Source organism: Cotesia typhae, unplaced genomic scaffold, assembly GCF_013202065.1.
Source record: "Cotesia typhae breed Kobodo isofemale line unplaced genomic scaffold, CoteBio_Ctyphae contig_23, whole genome shotgun sequence".
Classification (NCBI taxonomy): domain Eukaryota; kingdom Metazoa; phylum Arthropoda; class Insecta; order Hymenoptera; family Braconidae; genus Cotesia; species Cotesia typhae.
Genome location: NW_027423729.1, coordinates 2,577,961 through 2,600,414, shown reverse-complemented (window position 1 = coordinate 2,600,414; position 22,454 = coordinate 2,577,961). Strand labels below are relative to the sequence as shown.

The window sequence follows — 22,454 nt, the reverse complement described above, 5'->3', positions numbered from 1 at the left end:
GAATGGAAAACATTTTTCTAACCCCAATAAATCTATTGTAATAAAATACCTTTTATTAAATTACATAAATATGAATATTCATGTTAACATCAATTGTTTTTAATTGAATGTCCGTTGATGGTTTGAATAAAAGTTTAATTGGAAATTATTATATTATTTCAACGTGATGATATTTATCACTCATCGACGGAACATGGAACCTTGTAAACATTTGATGTTAAAAACATTCTATTAATTAACCTAATTAAACGTTACTTTGATGTTGTAATTACAGTATGAAATATATTAATTGATTTTTTTTTTATGATATTTATTTTAATAATTCAAAATTCAAATTGAAAGTGAATATTGATTTATCATATTATTTATTACTAAGAATATATAAATGTTTATGTCAAATAGTGGGCAATTTTGTACGTTTATTTGATACATTTGAACATAAACCTTTTTTTAAAGTAAGTATTAAAAATTTACGACAGATGGTGCATAATTGCTAAATTGTCCCCTTACAAGAGAGTTATTTTAAAATATTAATCATTTTTTTAGAAATTGCTAATCATATTTAATTTTTATACAGTTCTGATGTATTTAAGAGTTTGTTTTTTATTAAAAAAATTTTTATTTCATAAAACGTAATTAGACATGAAAAATTTCTCTGTACACGATTCCTAAAATACTAAAAATACTAAACCATAAATCTACGATGAAGTTACGAGCACTCAACGTTTAATTTAACGATTTCGTGCCATAAAATATAAAACCAAAATGAAATGACTTGAAACAACTTATACAGTTGATCACAGCGTTAGTCAAAATGTCAATATGTAATAACAGGCCATATTACTGGAAACAAAAACATAAGCGACAACGAAACGTATAAATGTTTAGCAGGTTAAACGCAAGCGACGAAAGGAAATGAGTGCAGCATATACAACACATAAACATATGGGAATAAATGAAATATCGGACGTGTGATTACGTACGACCTCAATTTAAATGCCGTACAACGAGTAGTTTGTTGTATGCATAATTCTAACGGACAAGCTAATCACACAACTATACTCCCCTTTCCTCTTTAGTACTCAGCCACCCCTAAATTACATCCACATATATATATATATATATATATATATATATATATATATATATATATATATATATATATATATATATATATATTTACATATACACGTATCTACATATTTACATACATATAATAAATAAATATACCTTTCCAAGAGCTTAACTGATTATAATGGAGTGTCTAATCCCTTTTTTCCCTTGCACTCAATAATTTCCATAGCACACCGAGCCCGATGATTGCCCTAAGCCAATTTAACTTCCTTTCAGTAATGGCTCCTCTCCCTCAGACATTTTAAAAAGATAAAGTAAAAATTTAAGATGAAAATATGTCAACAAAGAAAAAATAAGGAGCGAAAAGAGAAATTGAATGAACCCGTTGAGCTGCCGGCGATTTTAACTTGAGTGACATGAAAAGTGGTTCAGCTAAGAAATAAAAACCCCCGAAGAAAATGTTACTTTTACAAAATGTCCGTTCACTATTATATAGTATAGTATAGTATGGAAGGTACCATAAAGACGATGGTCGTCGATCTTTTAGTACAGTAACATAAAGCAGAGAAAGCATTTATAGTGCGCTTATTCTCCCAAAGAGGCCGCTATTGGCCTCTGCTTGTCTGCTACGGCGTATAATGGGCATTGCCATCATCAGCACCGATAAAAGAAATGTTATTGACGACAGGGCGTATTCAAAAAGCCATCGATCTCACCGCGTGCCACGATGAATAGGGTCGGTGATGCTGATATTTAAAATCGTTGACCGGGAGAAATTATTATCCAACCCTCCTTTCTCTCTGTTCACTTTATCTCCCTTTTCGCTGTTTAATATATATATTTTTTTTTATAGTATAGTGTCGTATAGCTCACCCTTATTTATATAACCATCCGAAGCATCACTTATCGTTTGTGATTCTATTTTCGCAACACCACAAGTTGACAAACTCGGGCAGCCAGCTTTAACCTTTTCTTTCGGCCTTTTTACTTGTAGGTCACTCGGATAACGTCATACTTGTTTCGGTGGTTAGTGGTGCTGTGCTTATGCGAGTCACGGCACGGAGTTTTTGTAAATTTTTGACGGCGCAGAAGAAAGGAACGAAAAATAAAAATAAAAAAAATTTAAGGAAGAAATATTTAAAAGCTAAAGTTGGATAGCTCACTGGTGAAGTTTAGTTTTTTTTTTTTGCAAGGAAAAGAGGAAGAACGGTAATGAAAATGAGGGAAAATAAAAATAAAAGCTCTGCTTTTGAATCCTAGCATTTAATGCTGGCTGTGCTTGTAGAATCCTCGCGTGCCATGAGATAATTTTCGGGGAGTGGTACACATCTTTGGACTTGTTTGTACTTTTTGGTGGTAGTGGCGCCCAACCACTGCTTAAACAACTCCTAAAACTCCTTTAGTATACATAAAAATAAATATATATGCTAGAGCACTTACTCCAGAGTAATTTTGACCGAGGAAAAAAAAGGGTTTATGCTCAGAATGCGCACCAGTTTATGGGTGTTGAAAACAGCACGTGACAAAATTTTTGATGGTGAGCCAACCGTGCTTCCCTCGTAAACTTGTTACATTCAGGTGAATAACAGGAATTTATGTTTTTTATGATTTTGATGGAGGGAAAAATATTTGAATGGTTTATTTTGATATTGATTTTCCTGTCTGAGATAAAAAATTTGTTTGGAAATAATTAATGGAACTGTTGAAATGGATAATTCGATGGAAGATTAAATTGATTGAAGAAATCACACGAATTTTAATGGTACAATTAATTTTTTAATCGTTGGGTTTGAAAGTATCTGCGGTTAATGAGGTCAGATGGTTAATTGATAATAAAAAAATAAGTGGAAATAGAAGGCTGTAACCTTAAAGCATGTTGATATAAGATGAAGAGGGTGTTTAAGTACTTACGAACTTTATTAAATATAAAATTTAGACAGAGCCCTTTTTTTTATAAAATAGTCACTTTAAAAATTGCTCACAAATGGGCAAAATCAATTTCAATGAACCGATACTGATCAATTTTTATTTTTTAAAGAGACCGATTTAAATAAAAATTTATTTATTACCCACACGGGAATTGAAATTTATTATTATTTTTGTTTATTTTATAACTACTCGATTAAAAATAAATTAATATCACAATTATTGATTAAACAAGATTACCCGATTTTCATTATAGTGTCGAAATCAGTCGATGGATTCAAAGCGTTTATTATTAAAACCGGATTTGTTTCAATTATTTAATTTTTTTTTTTTTTACTCGGTGAATTTAAAATCCAGCGAACGGATGATTGATTAATGTGGACACAAAACCTCAGTCGGTTAAATGACTTTAAAATGAAGCGTATCACATCAGATATTTATTCATTATTTTTTTATTTAAAAACACGAAGGTTGTTTTTCAATTGATTACATTTTTTTGGCTCGTTCCCCGCTATATATCATTCCAGATAATATCGTCAGAGCGAGGTGATTGATTGGACGGAATTATTAAAATTTATATACCGTATTCAATGTATAAAATATGTCGCACAGTATATATTTATAGTTATTGGCATTTTTGTTGTCACTTCGCATTCGCCGAGGGTGAAATATTTTATCCGCGACTCACGCCCATATTTTTATTCAAATTATACCCGCGGTTATTTAATTTTAATTAAAGGATATCCTGGTTAAATTTAATCGCTTATATCCATTTATTAAATATAAATTGTGTCAACTATTTATAGGAATTCTACGTTAATTTTTAATTTATTAACGCTTTGTATTTTTAGATGAACTTTATTGTTTTTGGTTGGACGGTTTTGCATCTACCCGTTAGAGATCTAATGAATATTTAAGTTGATACTAAAATATTTAACTATTCTGAAGCCAAACTATTGATTAACAAAGTATTGCAGAAGCTAGTTGAATAGGAGTGAAGTTGAAGTTATTTCGCTGATAAAAAAGCACATAATGTATTAAAGTTTACTTTAACCTTCATATTTATTAACTCACCTACTTCACTACTAGAAACACTTTATAATCTCTGATTTTCAAGATATTGAAAATTTCATTCAATACATTTATCTTTTAAAAATTTATAGTATATTGAAGGAAGTTTTCATGAACTAAAAGCCGAGTTTTAAGATACATCGGTTTATTTTCTTGAAAGTGATTATAAACTTCGGTTTTTCAATGTGAACATTTTTATTAAAGTGTATTTAATGTAAAATATTATCAAACTTTTTTTATTAAAGTCTTGCCACCTTACGATAAAACGAGACAAATTTTGGTTTATAAATTTAATAATTTTTTAATATCAGTACAATATTATCAGTTAAAATAAAATCAATCAAAATTAATATTTCAAATAAAAAATAAGTTCATCTATAGAATATTAATTATCTGTCACATTTTTTACCAAAAAAAATCTCAATAATATATTTGAAAATTTTTTTAAGTTTTTCGAGCTTAAATTCTTACATCTAAATTAAAAACCCACGGACGCTCCATCAAAATGTTTTTCAATGCTAATTATTTACAAAAAATACAATTCAAATTTAATCCTCTCGTATTTGTACCTCTAATTACAGCTCTCTACCAGCTTAGAACAAACAAAATCCTTGTGAAGAGAGAGGAACGTGCGAAATAACAAACATAAAAGCCATAATTAAACTACTTACTACAGTTACGGAAGTGAAGGCTTCTAGAAACGTAAAAAAGTAATTTTTTTAAAAATGATAAAAACACACGTTAAAAAGTAACTTTTTCAAGTGGTGGTATGAACGCGTCGAAGCATGACGCTTTGATGTAGAGTTTTCCCTCTACTTTACTAGGGAAAAGTCAAAAGACGACGTTGAGAAAATATCGTCTCGACGCCAGACGTGTTGTCGTCAGTTTTCCTCTTTCTCTTTTTCCGTCCTGTCAAAACTACATATTTATTTATATACATACATTCATACATGTTCATATTTATGTTTATATTTATATTTATATTTATAGTTTGCAAAGTACAAAATGTTTTTCCTGTAACAATTATTGGAGCATGATGGTAAAAATAATAAAAGGATCAACCGCAAAACGTCGTTCCTTTTACCAGAAAGATACTCTTCAACTCTTCTACTCATGTCTCTTGTACGTTTCTCTATATAATATCTATCTGCATATTCTTTGTTGAATATGTATTTATAAAAACAAACATAGATAAACTCAAGGTCACACTCAGATACAGGAACAAATTCTTTGGTATCTTCAAGCCCTCATGGGCATATACAATAGATATTTATGTACGTATACTCACACGAATTCTCTGCCTCCACACAACACATACATGAGAACATGTGATAGCTACTAATGGCCCCGACGCAATATTAACATTTTCTTTTTACGCTTTTGTACGCTTCAAATCCCATGATATTTTTTTGTTTTAAATATAAACTACCGTTCATTTTAATCCACATGGAACTGTTTTTAAATCTTGTTCTATTATTATTATTATTATTATTATTATTATTATAATTATTTATCATCGCTCTGTTAGCGAAGAATTGAAGGAAAAAAAATAAAATAATAATTATAAATTATAACAAAGGGGAATTTAGTTGGTATTTTTTCGTAAAATATTTATCACACAAAAGCACTCAAGAAATTTACTAGAACAGTTTTTAATTTTTTTAATATAAAGCCGTTCACTTAAAAAGTTTTCCCGGCACAAAAGCTTTTATTCAAGCGTCTGCTTAATCTCAATGACTTTTTTATGGATAAATGGGCTCGATTTAAAAGTTAATGCTTGATGTTATAATTATTAAGAGTGTGTGATTATGATTAAGTGTGAAAAGTTTTCATTTTCAATTTTCTGTTATTTTCAATTTTTGTGCTTTTACAGAGACTAGTGCTTGGAAAAACTTGTATCTGAACATATCAAAAGAAAATTTACTTATAGGATGTGATTTTAAGCATAAAAATTTTTTGTTATCATTCAAAATTTTTAGTTATTCATCATTTTAATCTACTGTGCTAATCCGAAGCCAGATTCGGATTTTGAAGAAAATAATACAAAAGAATAAATAATAAGCTTAGCAATATTTCAATTGTCAATTCAGATCATACTTAATTTTTTTATTTATTTTAAATTTTAATCTTGTAAAAACTTGTTAATAAAAAACAAAAAACAAAATCAACTTCAAATATAATTTAAAAATAATAAAAAGTTTTGTAAATCCAATTGTGAATGCCGCAAGCACCCGTGTAATACGTAAATTGATCAAAGTAAAGTTTAAATATATACAAAAAGTTTTTGCTAATAATACTAATAATTTTTTTATGAAGAAAATATAAATTTATCAATTTTTAAATATTTTTCACGATCCAATTATTTTTTTATCCCCCAATAATACTTTTATTTCTTTTCTTTGCTTGTCTTAAATTTTTTTTACAAAACTACGAAATTTTTTAACGAGTAACCAATTTTTGGAGCTTTAATCGATAAACGGGAGTTCTACCTCACCATAAACATGGCGGTGGTCAATATTGAAGGCTCATCAATGATTACATTATTAATGAAGTAACATTTGCTCTAATTAAACACTAATTTTTACTTTGAGTTGTGCAGCTCAATTAAAGCTGTACCAATTAATATTATAATGATGATTATAATAATGATGGGCCATTATTATTGAAGTGAAGCGACGCAGAGTGATGATTCAGCAACCGTATTATATTATCCTTGACCATAAAGTTCAACAACTTCGTTTACTTTAGTTTATAGCTGTTTTAAAATTTGCGTGTTACATGTGTGTGTGCTTCTATGTATGAGTAAACGGAAGCAAGGGAGTGTGGTGTCTATAAGCACAAATTGCAAATACATCGCAGTGTACTTGTTTAAGCAGACTGTTGACCCACGTATATCGGTTGTTATTTCACACGCTCGGCACTCATACAACGTTAAATGTTATCGTTTGTTAATCTACATACAGAAATGATGGATTTTTGTATGTTATGTATCATGATCCTAAAAATTTATATCTATAGATATAAGATATGATCGTACCACTTCGTATTGACTATTATAATTTAATTGAAAAATTCGTTACTATATACGCTGAAATTCAATAATACTCGGACACATTTTAAATCTCTTGATGCATTTCTCTTGCTATTTTATTTTCGCGAATTATGTTCGCATCGTAAATAAAACAACTGAGAATAAATGGATTTACAAATAAAAGTACAAAACTAATTATCTGATGTTCTTGTTATGTCGGACTCAACGTCCGACATTTTTATTTTATAACAAATAGAATTTAATTATTCATAAATAATTTTATGTTCTTACAACTAATTACATACATTTATTTTATTTTTAAAATTTTGTTATCTTCAAATTTATCAATAGCATTTTCAAAAGAAACTTATTTGAAAAATTTAGTTTTAGTTGGGCCTGACCATACTAAGGGATTTGAGCCTGAACAAATACCCTAATGGAATTTTAAACTTTGTCGAGATCCGAAATAGAAGTTTTCGATAACAAAATAAATGTATATATAAACAATAGTTTAAATAAAATAAAAGTAAATAATGATAAAAGAAAAAAATAAAAAGGAATGTTATGATAATTCTAGTATCAACAAAAAAAAAATATATGTTGATAATTTAAGGAACAAAATTTAATAACTATAATTTAAGTTTAAACAAAAAAAAATAAATAAATGTTTTCTTTTATTTTCGAATAAAATAACGACTTGAATAAAAAGAAAAATTTAGATCTAAAAAACTAATGATAATTTGTAATCTATGCACAAATTAATTTTTATCTAACTAATTTAATATAAAAATTTGGTCACAGTAAATAATTTAATGTAAAATAGTACACATGTATGTCTTTGCCTATGCATAAATGCGCTTACGTATACACAAACACATAGATGTATAATAGAGTATAAGAGTAAAGGAGAAGCGATATTGTACTCTGACCCAAGTAGAGGGGACTCATGCAACATTATAGAAAAATCTAAGAGAGAGGGCAAGGACTCAAGGAAATAGAAAAATAATTGGACATTATTTCTCCCATCTAGTAAAAATAAGTAACGCCCTAAAATTCGACACCTTTACGATTTTTCAACAAAAATACCTCTCGTTGTCCTGACGTCCTAGTGTTAACATCGAAAAAGTTTTTATAAGTTTCAATGAAACCACGGGTCAGATTAAAAAAAAAAAAACAATTGTTAGTAAAGTAAATTTCAATTATGTAAAGAAACGGTAAGTTTTTTTACATAAGTGTTCATTTAAGTAAGTTCTTAATTGAGATTTTTATGTTTGTTTTAATAATTCAAATCTTTGTATGATAATTTTATAATATATTTATTAAATTGAATTCATTTTCTTATATTATAAACATCAACCCCTTCCCATAAAGCTTCAGATCCTTATCTATTAGCCTAACGGCTAGGATAAAAATAATTAAATTTTAGTTGCGTTTTCGACGTAACATTCTATTAAACTAATAATATTTTTTTTTTTTTCAATGTACTTTATTTCGTTGAAACCCTCAGGGATTTTCAGCGAATGATTTTTAACATACTTACAGCTGTGTATTTTTTTACATTTGTTCATCGAAACACTCACGCAGACTTTAAAGAATTTAAAAATAACCGTGACTTTGATTTATCTCTCTTTGATCCGGAAAAAATAAATTTTATTTATGGAGACTTTAATTACACGTTTTATTAACTTAGAGGTTAATTTTCTTTTTTACTTGCTGAGAAGATGAGAAGTTCAGAATTATTTTAAAAATAACTTATAATCCAGTTGAAATATTTTTTTCGACTTTGAAGTTCGGAATGAAGATATATTTAAAAGTATAAATACGCCAAGGTTCTTATATAAATATTATTACTCATAAATAAACAGTGTTTGATCGAATTTTTCTTCAGTTATTGTGATTATAACATCCGTTTGAATGAAAAAACTAATTGACAGGTACGATTTTTTTTTTAATTTAGTTTTTTTTTAACTTTACCGGTCTATTGAAGTTATACCTATGTACCTTTTTAATTGTTCTCTCAGATTCAATAAAATTTATTGAATAAAAAAGAACGCAAAAATTGGAGTAAAAAATTGATGTAGAAAAAATTTTTTTCTTTGTTTTAATTTCGATTTCTGAATGAAACGTTTGAACTGCGAAAAAAATATGTAGATATATTTTTTTTAGAAAAGTAAACACGATGAAAAAATTTCTAATCAATTTTGTCAAATCTAGCATTTTTTTAGACAAAATTTTAATATGAGTTCAAAAAATTTTCCAAGTTTAAAACACAGTTACATTTTATTTTTCTCTAAAAATTTTTCATTTCATGTTAAGAAATAAACAAATTCCTGTATAATTAATCATATTTTAATTGTTAGCTCCCTAACTGTCATCAAAGTTCACATATCCGCTCTAATTAGCAGGCTTAAATAAAAAAAAAATTTCATAAAATTCATCTCGTGTAATAAAAATAAAGTGATTTTCATAATTCATTAATTCAAGTTCCGTAATAAGCTTGTACAGACTATATTAAATAATGAACGAAAAAAAGTATGATCTTTTGGTATGCAGTACATAGTTTTATAACGCAATAAAAAATTAATTAAAAAATAACAAATGAGAAGTATCAGATAAAATAAAATGTGTAATATGATAGCACTAGTAGTTGTTTAGTGGCGGTTCGGATTAACGTCAAAAACAGTTGAAGGAGATTGGAATTCCGGCGTACGGAAATCGCGAACGGGTCGGTTATCCTAAAAAGACCGAGATGATAGTCGAGGTATTTAAAAACTAAGAGGGCAAAATAGACAAAGCGTATATAATAGTAATATAGCAGTAGCGTAGAATTTAAGAGAGAAAAGGAATGAGCATCCTTGGAAAATAGAGAAGGAGAGTAGGCTAGTGAAGAGGTAAAGGAGCAGAGTACAGATGAGAAAACTACAGATATATACAGGAGGAAAATGAGGAAAGGGTAAGAGATAGTCAGAGAAGGGGCAGCACACACGACTACTAAAGGGGGTTTACAACTAGGGGTTGCCAGTGGTTTCTGTGTGTGGTGTGCCACGGTTCGTCGACCGACCTCTCTTGATGCTTAACGATCGCATTGCAGCCACCGAACCCCGTTAGCAAAAACTATAAATCTATCCTACACTTATTCTATTTTATATATGTACTTATGTATGAATGTATATATAAATAAATAAAAGTAGAGTAGAATGACGATTTCATTAACCGGCTTAAAAAAAAAAAATAAAAAAAAAAGTCGCATCAGGAAAATAATTGTCGCTGGTGGAAAAAAAGTTTTCACTTTGGCAGACATACTGACAGACTATTTTCCACCAGAGAAGAGACAATGAAGGAAAATAATGAAAGAAAATAAATAAAAGTAAATTAAAAATAAGATAAAATAAAAATAAGAATCGAGTACTCGATTCTCTGGCTGTAATCTCAAGTTTCATTCACGTCGCCTCGGCTTCTTTCCAGACTTCTTGCACTCCCATGGGCAGTGATGTAATTCTCGAGGAGGCACTTCGCACTTGTTCTACCAAAGACGGCTCTTAGCACCTCATTCCTCCTGACCTCAAAATAAAAGGACTTTTTCGGACGTTTCAATGTCCCCGATGCAACGGGACCAGGGAGAGCGCCGGTTTTTATGGACGGGGGTGGAGGACTGTCGACGGCGAGAAATTATAAAAACTGCTATGCACGAAGAAGAAAAGGAGGACAAGAGATAAGGAAAGTCAAAGGATTAACATTCCCTTGTTTGAATCTGCAATCTATTCTACTTGAGGATTTGTTTGAGGAGGGGACGTAAATACGATTTTTGTCATGCGGATAAAAGTTTTTGTGGTTCTTATGTAAGAAATCGTGCGTGAAATCGGATTGATGAATTTTACTTTTTAATTCACTTGAATTATCACTATTTTTGATTTTTTTTCTTGTGAAATTTTTTTTTTTCTTGTTATTGACTAAAAAGATTTCTTTCTCTTTTTTTAGTATCCTCGGCAAAATTTTACAATATCAAATTTTATGAAAATTTTTGTAAAAAATTGCATACTATAAAAAAAAAAAATTACATTCTCGACAACCATTAACACTGAAACTTGACTATTTCGATTGATCACTCTACAAAATCGTTTCATTAGATCCCTAAAAAACTGCAATCTCACAAAAAATTTTCAAGGGTCCCTCCTAAACATTCGCCCCTTCTATTCTGTCTCTGAATGGAGGGTGGAAATCAAGCGAATCAAAAACTACTGAACCCTCCCCCAAAGTATCGTTTAGTAGTATACTCAAAAAATTTCTGTTTGTTCCACATGATGCTAGAAACATATATCAATACGTATGCACATATACCCATAAATATGTTATATAAGTAAAGATTGCCAATGGATCATTTCAACCGAGTGGATTTAAGACCGGAAATCTACTACTACATCAACATTTACCGGTATTATTGTAGCCGTATGTGTAAAATATTTCTCATACTCGTAACACAGTAGCAGCAGTACCCGATTCTATCTACTCGTCTTTCCGTTAAAAAATAAACATATTGATCTTACCGCAGGAATTCGTAGGAACTAAAACTCATAAATCTTGCCGCTTTCAATTCGAGCTTACACTCTGGGTTAATCCAAATAACATATATTAAAAAAGGTGCTTTATATTTATTATATTATATTTTCATTTATAATTCATCATTTTTAACTAAAAAAAAATTGATATTAAATTATTATCTGACAGTTAAATAAAATTCATCATATTTCTCGACGAAACAGCCCCTCCATTTTGTAGCGCCCGCCCCCGCTGGAGCCCGTTGCTTGTTTGTTTAACTGTTTTCAGCTCATATATATGATAAAATAAATTTTTTACTCGATTTTTATGATGTTTTTGCGGAATGGTATTTTTTATTGAACCGATGGTAATAAAAGGTCCGTAGAAAATGGGTTAAAGCTCACATCAGTACAGATAAAATTCTCTCTGTGCAAAAATAGATTGTGTGTTACGTGTGTGAGTATAATGGAATCGATATCGGATCTAGTGGACGAAAAAGGGCAACAGACAGCTTTTTCGGTCTTCGCTCTCGACTGGCCACCTTCTTTTCTCTTTTTTGTGTGATAAAAAGTCTCAAATGAGTTCATATGAGCTTCCAAATATATACGACCATTTTTTACAAAACATATTATTAAAATTTTTAAATTAAAATTTTTATTCTACAAAATGGAAAAAAAAAAAAAATTTCCACGTCAGCCATTTATCCAATTTGTGGTAACGAGTGATGTACTCGACGGTACTTACTCTACGAATAAAATACAACAAAAAGTTGCTAATCGATATGATCATAGATAGTGTCACACGTGGGCGCCCCTATCGGTGATCTCTCATGACAATTGGATAATTAGAAACTGGGTCATCGGAATCCCGAGGATTAACTTCATCGACAACTGAACCATTCCATGCACTCACAGATCAGTTACGTTTATTCATCATTAATGGTCATTGAGCAAACGGAATATCTATCTTATATAATTCATCCAAATTTTGTAAACAATCTGATTATTTATTGATTTTTAGGTTCATGCATTAACACTGATATCTAGTAATGTACATGCTATATTGACGTTCTATTAAATATCATCGTTAGTGCAAATATCATTAAATAATCATAACAGTAATTGGTTGGGTGAAAATTACAGTTATGGAGATTTTCAAAAATTAATAGAATGAGAGACAATTTTTACTATTTTATCGATAAAAATTATTGTCCAAATACGAATGATGGATGAAAAAATCTTTTGATATTTTTAATCATAAAATCATCGTATACATTAGTAATAATTCCCATTCTTTATTAAGAAAACGTACAGATAGTACTTTCAACAGCTTAAGGTCCAGCAATTTTGTAATCATTTTTTTATCATTTTAAATCTAATTTTTTATAAGAAACTCGGACGAAAGTATTGAGATATTTATTTCAAATAATTGTTTTATTTGAAGCTTCTTCGGAATTTAATTTCAATAAAAATAAATAATTTAATGATTTTGTTATTATCTAATGACTGTTTTTATTTGCCTGCATTTTTGTGACACACGGTTTTGTGTGAACACAATTATTGTTCATACCTCGCTTCATATATAGAGAATTTTCCGAAACAATGGATCAAATTAAATACGCGATACTGTGTTAATGCACTGGACAAAAATTCAGTGTTTTAAGCTATGACAATAAATTTATAATTAATATTTATTAACAAATATTTTGAGTCCGCATTATGAGTTGCCGTGATGAATAATTCATATTTAATAATTCTGTAGTTATTCGCGATATTTAATATTAATAATAATAATGATGATAATAATTATGACTTGTGGACAGATAATATAGGTTTTATCAATATTTTATGAACAGTTGGTTATTATTAATATTAATTTTGAGAGAACGTCCAATACTAATGATAGTAATAATAATGGTAATAGTGATTGTTATTATTATTATAATTAAACAAATTTAATAATTTTGTAGTTAGCCGTAAGAGGGAATATGAATTAGATTGTGTTAAGTTTGTCGGCGTCGTCAAACACAGTGCCCGTGCCGATAACTCACGGAAACGCGGAGTCAACAAACTTTTTAATTAAAAACTATATCCTGTAACAACAATTTAACGTTACGCTCCAAAAGTTGTTGCTAAACTTTTTATATAACTGTATGTTTGTATACATGTATACTACTTTCAATACACAAGCAAAAATAGATACCTACCAGTACTGATATAAAGTATATAGTTGAATAGAAAATCTGGAAAATGGGATTGTTAACGAAAAATATTGAGTTTCAGCTTAAAAAGCATTAACAAAAATTTTAATTTTCATGAAAATGTTACCGATGCAAAAATAATAATATTCTATAACCAACATATAATCAATATTTTGTGTCAGAAAGATTCTAAAGAAAAACAAAGCATTGAATTATTTGAATACTTTAACTTTTCTTAACTGAAAGTTTTGAAAGTTGATGAATTCTTCAGAATTATTGCATTTTTACGTTCTATTTTTCCCGAGAGATGATCATGAACTTGAAAACTGTATTGTCCAGAATTTAATCTTTAGAAATTATTTTTGTTCCATTGATTTTATTTTGACGAATTAAAAAAAAATTTTTAACGGAAAAATCATTGTAAGAAAATTTTTTTGAAAAATCAGTGTGTAGAATTTTTAAAAAATTGTCAATTCAACGTTTTTGCATCAATTCATATCAAAGAAAAAATTAAAAATTGGTAAAATGTCTGACGAATAAAGTGTCGCATAAAAATATGAATCAATGTCATACAAAGAACGAAATTTAAATTTTCATAAAAAATTAACACAAGCTTTGAAAAAAAAAAAAAAAAAAAAAAAAGAGTACTTTTTGTATAAGCTTTCTTTAATGCATGCATTGACTTATACAAAACGCATAAATATTCTGAGCAATATGCTGTTTGAGAATACGTCATTCTAACGTATGCAAAGTTAGATTATGCGAGCCACGTATGTTTACTACTCTAGCAGCAGATGTACCCAAAAGCTGTCCTAGTGAATAACCAATGAGATATATTGCCATATGAAAGACGCACCCGTCATCAGAAACCTCATGCACGATTTCTCTGACTAATTGTGTAATAATTAGCTGCTTGTGTTTATACTGCTGTTACGAGCTCTTCTCTTCTCATATGAGCATATCTAAACAGCTAATTTGTAATAAATTTTTTATGTGCAGCATTGTTGTTGTTATCGGTAGCTATTTAAAAAATTAACTGACGGCAATGACGCTAGCCAGTTTGCAAACGGTGTACCAGTGAATATAAAATACATAAACTTATTCCAAAATCTTAACTCTCAGCACTTAGTTGAGTAAACCTTAAGCACCCAACTTGAGAGCAACCCCGGAGATTCGTGCTTTAGAAAATTTTCTTAATTGGCTTGCTTCCTTAGTTCAAATATTAAATACATCCTAGACGTTTTATAAAATGGTAAACTGTTTAGTTGCTCACTAGATATTCATATTTAGTATCTTGAATTTTTTTCGTCTGGAAAAATTATCTGATATAGCTTGACCTTACATAATATTTTTTATGTATTTTCATATATAATTTTTTGACCAAAAGAAGTGCTGAAAATCTCTTACAGAGAGCGCATGATTGCTGAGTTGTCTTGCTCCAAGAAAATTTTTACTCGAAAAATTTTGAATAGAAAATTCAAGTTTGTGGAAGCAGAATGTTAAGCCAGTACGTACATCAGACGACGAAATAGTAATGCACAATACTTAAGCGACTTACGACATTACAGAGAAGTAAAAGACACTGGTGACAATTTTCACGCGGCAATTACTGAAACGTTGGAAAAGATTCTCGGCAAGGGACCGTTTCAAACTTGACTCAACTACTCCCGTTTCTCGAAATAGAACAGAACAGAAACCAGAAAAACAACGAGACTAAAAAAATGATAACAGTGAGTTAAAACGTCGAGCGGAATATGCTTCGAAATTTGACTGGTCTTTTTCCACTCGGCTCGTAGGTGTGGGTCGAGAGATGAGAGAGATGAAACTGTTCTCATTAGCTTAGGAATAATTTATGCCGAGCGTTAACACAAGGCTTCGTGATGGAATAATTTAGCTGACAAAAACTCGACAGTACAATGAATAAATCACAAACTTTGATAATTATATTCAATGTTTATTTAAACTCATCATTCAGTTTGTGATTGTCTTTACAATGTTTATGTTCAAAATTTTGTTTTCGTTGGTAAAAATTTGAAAAAAAGATCTTTGTTTAATTTTTAACACATAAAGAACGATTTTTCGGAATTAAAAAATTTTTGATCTAATAAATTTTTCTTTGTCTAAAAAGCTCATTTATATAATTATAAAAAAGATCTTTTTATGTTAAAAATAATTTTTTATTAAGTAAAAGTGATTGATGTAATTTTAATAAATGTTTTCAATAAACAATAATTATCTTTTTCTTTAAAGAAAGCTCTTAAAAGAATTTATTTCGCCTCAATAAATCCTCCTATCAGCGTAATCTGACCTCAGTGAGAATTAAATTTCTACGAAGCACTCTAGTAAATATATAGAGCAAACACGGAAACATTGATCGATTTTCAAAACCCGTTATGCAATTATAAATAATAGTATTATTGCTTAAGGTTACATAGGAAGCGTAGTAACAATCACAATAATGTTGATAATAATAATTATTATTATTATTATTATCGTTATCATAATCATTAGTGGATTATAAAGGTCATGTAAAGGTTTTTGAAGAGCTAAAACGCGACTACCACCAAAACATTAACGTAATCGCGGGCACATAAATTTGAGCATTGGGTAGCTTTTACGGAACCACTTTAAATTTCAGTGAAAACCGCGAAATTGCATTGAAAGCTTGCCCACAAACCTCTTCAAGCCCTTTTCGTTTGAATTACAAACCTTTTTGTTTCTTCTTTGTTTTCTTCTATAGTGTTCCTTCTCTTCAGCCACCAAGGTTTCTGATTTTTCCTTGGTGAGAGAAACTAACAACAATGTACCGATAAATTTACACCGAAAGACGATCAGAGTTTTTGAAGTGGCGAACTAAACGCTAAAGCGGCTCACGGGAATCAACTTCTCGCTCACCCTCCGTTTTCTAGTGTGCTGTGAGGAGAGCTTTAAAAAAAAAAAAGTAAGTAAGCGCGTTGAGGACTGAAAAAGATTCCACATTTTTACGGGTCCAAAACAACAAAAACAATAACAATAATAATAGTAACAACAACAACAACAACAGCTAAACAGCCAGGCGGACAAAAAAAGTTTTTATTTATTGAGTTTCTTGTCGAAAGGATGGTCCTTTTTTTCGCCGGGCTTGAAAATTCACCGTTCCTAGATGTTATTTATGTGTATTTTTAGAAACCAATCGATCAATTTGATTAGATACTCAAAGGCATGTTTTGTAAACCACATCGGGTGAAAATGTTGAAATTAATCCTGCAAATGATGGAAAACTAATAAAATCAGAGCACAAAAGATTGATTTTATGGAATGATGCGGAAAAACACGGAAGCCACCCTTCATTTCCCTGGGTCATTTCCTTGGGAATAGCTGCGATTGCTTGTCATTCGTTCGTTCAAAGTACAAAACGTACCAGGAGTATACATATATATCTATAGATATATAGGTATAGAGATACAATACCGTATATATACAACCAACAGGGAATTTAATCGAATTGCTGTAGTAAAACTGCTTAGTAACGAGGACACGTGGCAAGACGGTGCGATCCAATTTATTCAAAAATTTTATTTCCTTCATTTTGCGAGTTTATTTCTCTTTTTAGATTCCGTTTCTCCGTATTTTGTTATTTTAAAATAAATTCCCTGATTTTATTAAAGGTATATATGAATGAAGATATAAATACGAATCATTTACGTGAGGGGTAGATCTAGAAAATTCCTGATTTTTTGAACCGTAATGGATTTATTGTGATTTGACTCATGGCTCTTATTACTTTTTTTACGGATAATTAACTCCTGCGATCGGTTTTGTGATTTATTCGTTGAATATGATTTGGCTGAGAGAACGTTTTATTGAAAGTACAAAAAAATAAATTGGATTCATTCATTTTTTACTGTTAATTTCATTCGTGATTGCTTGTGGGAGAATTTTAACAGGTTTATTTGAAGGATGATTGAGTCAAGGTGTCTGTCATTGTACTGTTGTACAATAAGTCGAGTTGACGGCGAAAAATTTTGACAAGTTTATCCACTCTCATCTTTACATTTAGATTTTACCATGCTTTTCATCTTTATTTATTTCCGTTAATATTGCAGGAGCTTAATAATAGACAAGCTTGAAGATCCGATGATTAAAAAAAAAAAAAAAAAAATAGTTTGTTCGAAAACGAGAAAATTGTTTTTTAATAAAATGTTTAGAACTCGAAATAACGAGTGCGATATTAACTATCGATACCACCGCTTTAATATCTGAATCTTTTCAGTGTTATTAAACTAAAACATACGTCGAGTTGCTGAGCGAATTAAAAAGACCTCTAAATTTTCTCATCAAATATCTCCAATATTTGCTGTCACTACGATACAAAAGTAAGAAGACTAAATAAATTTTGTAGCCCTTATAATTCCGTTTGAATTTTCGAAACAATCTCTTGACCGTTTGGGAAACTCTGGCTGCACTGATTCTCCAAGTTCAGGTGATTCTATCAGCCAAATTAACTAATCTAAGCAATATCTCGGGTCACATTTGAAATAAATGACCCAGCTGAATACATCAGTTTCCTACTTGCCACCTCAAGCATCATCGACTCCTTTTATCCGGTAAAATAACCGCTTGCAGCCCAGAATCCGCGGTTATGCGGATCCTGGATTTAGACGACTCAATCGTCAGCAGTAACACCAACTAGACTAAAACTACCAAAACTTTCTCTCACGTTCTGACTACGGTAGGCTATTTCGAGGAATTGATTAATCACAAACCAACAAAAAAGTAAACAGGGAAAGCAATATCGTAAATAAAATTAATTCAGTTCCCGATTCTGTTCCAATAAAGTTATTTATGTATGCGCGGGGTAATAGTCTATGAATAGCATATTGTCGGGAATGTCATCGGGCGGTGAATATTGATCAGTTGTTAATATTTTAATAACCGTAATTCATAAAATAGTATTGTTTTAGCATAGTTTACCGGATTATACTGTAATAGTGTAGTGAATTGAGTTATAAATAGCAATCTGTTAACAGTTAATAGACAGATATTCTATCACGTATGATTTAACAATCACAAGGGCCGCTGTTTTGTTCTCGCTCCCCGTTAACGAGCGTGAAAGAGACAATATAACCAAAGAATTGATCAGCGATACCACAGTTGCAATATAACCTCGACAATTTGCGGCTATTGTGCAATTGCTTTTCGATCTACAGGCGCCTTTAACTAATAGCGGAAATCAATCGTTTTGACGACATTAATCGCCCATTTCGTAGAACCCCACAATACAATCACCTGATTCACCATGCATGCTAAATTTCAACCCACACTTTCATCTCATTCTATTTATCCTATCTACAATGTACATATATGTTTAATTGTTTATGTCCGTATAATTTATAATTATTCCCGTTAAATTGTCAAATATGCCAAAATTCGCTCTAAATGCAACATAAAACCAATTGAAATTGATAAATTTTCAAATAAATCAAGTTAATTACAAAAAAAAATTTATCAATAAAATATTCCACGGTGGTCTAAAGTTTTTCATCATGAAAAATTTCGTTACCCATTTTTTGAACAAACATTTATACATCGAGATTAACTAAAGCCCTTATTAAAAAGTGTAGTCATTATTTATCATTTAAATATTAATAAAACTTTTAATTAGGGAAATATTTTCTCTCTAAATGTCGTTGAATTTTTCGCGATAATCATAGTGGCAAAACAAAAAAAAAAAACTTACATGACAAAAATTCATAATAATTATAAATTCTGACTACAAATAAAATAAAAATTACCTATTCATGAACAAAAATAAATTGTTATATCTAAAACAAACAATTATAATAATTTTTCCCGAAAAGTAGCTGCGGTTTCACTGGGAGAATTTTGGCGTAAAAAGAACCACCGAGCGTTTTGCGAGCACGTATAATAGTTAATGGGAAGCAGGACAAAAAATAGGATAACAAAAAAATCGGAAGTACAGAAAAACAAATATGAGGTTGCCAGGCCAGTGAAGAGTGATGAAACCTTTTGAATGAGAAGGAACATTGAGTTTTAAAGGGCTACACTCACTACTTTGTACTTTATGGCACAATGTAGTATGGCAGTGGGTGACTGACTGCGCTTCGGCTGTGGTTTTGGGTTAGGTGCCTGATAGAATATGCATGCTGCTTGGTTAAAGAGAATTAAAGTGGCTCAAAGGAACGTTAAAGGGTTTGGACAGGGACCCTTTCTCTCAACGCTCCCAGTTGCTCGCTCGGAAAATTCCTGTCTTTTAAGTTTCCTTCCTTTTTAATTATTTTCCATTTAATTTTACTGTAATTAAAATATTTTCCGCTTTTTTTTTCATTCATTGTCACTAAATGAGACGGTATACTTTTTTTTAGCAATATTATCAAATAGAGCCCGGTATTCAGTTTTAAATTTCGCGCGATTACCGGCGTGCCACCTATGTACGTTATATTCGCATTGCCAACATTTCTATAAGAAAAAAAAATCTCTCTCATTTTTCTGTTAAGGATACTTTACATTAATAAAGAGTAATTTTTTTTTTTTTTTTTAGCCAGATTACCGATTGATTAATTGATGAATCCGGCAGAAATATTAAAAACTATTGAAAGATGATTAAATAAATTCATTCAACAAACATCAAATAATACCCGATTAAACGTAAATTTTTTACTACCATAAATAATAGTGTTTTATCGATAATATTTATTAAACAAACTTACAGAACGTGTTATAAAATTTAATGAACCCTAAGCTTTTTATTCTCCGTAGAAAAAATATTCCATATCGAACTGATTATAGTTGCATCGCGCCCCGTTTCCCAATGGATCATCTAACACGAGCCTCGCATATCAATACACCCACATTTATACGTACATATATATTTATAATATATATTCATACATACAAACAAACATAAAGATATGGATATATAACTGGTTATCTTCTCTCTCTTTGATTGGATATTCTGCAGCAGTCTCTTGCACGAGATAGTATCTTGGTAAACACATAACCGAGTTTCCTACTCTCTGCTCTCTGCTCAGTAAACCCGGTGAATGTGTCTCTTCTCAGTATCGCCCTACCAGTTAAGTGGTGGACCTCACTCTCTAAGCCGACTACACTTATCCTACACTTATGTCAGTGTACTGTACTCTACACTTGTATGTGATTATATAACACGCATTATATTCTACTCCTGTATAATTTTATAATTTTACAAAAATTGAGATTATCAAAATGAAAACTAACGCGCAAAAATATTAATTTGATAAAAGTTAATTATCGAAATTCCACTCAAGAGTGCAAACTCGATAAATAGTGAAGTTTCTGATAATGCCGGTCATCGATTACAGGATGGAAGCTCGTTTAATTGATATCCGGAGTGGGAGAAGGAGAAGCAATAGAACCTCGGAACTTGACCCGATCGAAAGCAGCATCAGTAGCATCAGCTCATGTAAACTTGAATTCGTTATAGGAATTCAGGACACGAGGATTCCCAACAAGAACAACCGCAGCGTGCAAGCAACCTTCACTGTAAACACTGCTAGAAAATGAATACACAGAGCTACTGCGTCTATCTAATAGATTATTGACAGAATGCTCCAATGAGTTTGTGTCTTTTCACGATTCAGATGGTTTTGGACTTATTGATTCAGTGACTTGTTTAATGATTACATTTAAAAATCATTAATATAACACTATTTACTATTTATTTAAACTCAAAAACTCAGCATTTTTAGAAAAAACTCAAAAAATTTCTAGTTTCTTGAAAAAGTGTTAGTAATTCTTGAAAAAAATTTTTTGAGAGTAAAAAATTATGTGGCTTGATATGATCAATTATTATGTCAGGGAATTATAGAAAAATTGATAATAAGTAGAAACTTTGCGGGCATAATCAGAACAATTAAAAATTTCTGATCATAAACTATCGCCAGATTATCGCAAAGTTTATAGTCAAAATGTAAATTATTGAAGTCGCTTGATACCTGCAATTTTATATAAATAACGACAGTAATAAAAATAATAATAGTCGAAAAGTTGAGTAAAATGAAAATGATGACACGTAGGTTTTGTACGTTAACTATAAGCAAACTCACATTTACATAGCAACTAGGTCATCGGATATTAAACACAAGCAAGTACAAAGGGATTGAGGATACCGTCGCACTCGACGTCGAGTCTACACCCGAAATTATGCTTGTAATTTATTCACAAGTATTCCAACTTGAATTAGTCTGTAGCCATACTTAACATCACATGTTAACTGTAACCTCAAATGAAGATTATCGCCTACTTATCCTCGAAATCTAAAAATTAAAAACTTTTCTTGGAGAAGTAATTAAAAGACCTTTTAACTTTGCGCTGGAAAAACGAAAACATTTTTCCTTTTGATATATACAATAAAACTATTGGTTACATTACATTATTTTTATTGGAAATCGCGTGATAGGAACACGTTGCGAATCGAAAAGGATAAGTAGGTGTTGAAATCGGATCTCATTAAAGCAGAATCGTTACTCGGGTTCACGAGTTTCAACGCACGTGAATTTCAACTTAAATAAGGAGAAGTAGACAAGATTATGTGTCGAGCGGTGGAGCTGATTATGATTAAGATTATGGTTTTAATGA

The 22,454-nt window shown here is 30.4% G+C and overlaps 1 protein-coding gene across 3 annotated transcripts in view; it reads right to left on the bottom strand.

Annotated features, from left to right (window-relative positions):
• Window positions 1-22,454, bottom strand: part of Dpr1 (defective proboscis extension response 1) — a 155,343-nt gene that overhangs the window by 85,499 nt on the left and 47,390 nt on the right. The gene's annotated exons all lie outside the window — the stretch shown is intronic.